The sequence below is a fragment of the Onychostruthus taczanowskii genome, unplaced genomic scaffold, assembly GCF_017590055.1.
Source record: "Onychostruthus taczanowskii isolate IOZ18803 unplaced genomic scaffold, ASM1759005v1 scaffold5733, whole genome shotgun sequence".
NCBI classification, from domain to species: domain Eukaryota; kingdom Metazoa; phylum Chordata; class Aves; order Passeriformes; family Passeridae; genus Onychostruthus; species Onychostruthus taczanowskii.
In genome coordinates, this window is record NW_024503384.1 from 1 (window position 1) to 530 (window position 530).

A 530-nucleotide genomic window follows, 5' to 3' on the forward strand; every position below is an offset into this window, starting at 1 on the left:
CACCATTACGTCACCCCATACCATATAAGGAAGCCACGCGTGCTCCGCCCCTCCCTCCCCACGTGACCCCAGCGGCACACCCCGCCCTGGCCCCGCGCAGGCGCAGTCAGAGCCTGCGGCAGCGCGGGCTTTGTTGCGCGGCCCGCGCTGCCGGCGTGACGTAATCACGGACGTCATCGCGCACGCACTCATCACGCGCTGCCCGCAGGGCGGGGCAGGTCAGGATGTACCGCACTGACGATGGCGGAACATGGCGGCGGCGGGACCCGAACCCGCGGCGCCGGCCCGGAGCTCACGGCGAGGCCGCCCCACCGGGGCTGCGGCACCGGCGCGACACCCCCGCGCCGGCCCGGCCCGCCGCGCCCGCTCTCTCCCCGGAACTCCCTTTTTTTCCCCGATTTTCACCCCAAAAACCCGCCGGGTTCGCTCCCAGGGTGCACCGCGCGGCTCATTTGCATGAATAGCCGGCTCGGGGTTGTTTTCGCGGGAAAAACGGGTCTTAGCGGCGCGATCGGGGCGGGGTGGGGGTC

General features: G+C 71.5%; 1 non-coding gene across 1 annotated transcript; it reads right to left on the reverse strand.

Moving 5' to 3' along the window:
* Positions 1–105: 105 nt before the first annotated feature.
* On the reverse strand, positions 106–241 carry LOC121343090. The gene has a single exon (XR_005953642.1). It is a non-coding gene; the product is annotated as a U8 small nucleolar RNA (small nucleolar RNA).
* Between the last annotated feature and the right edge of the window lie 289 nt (positions 242–530).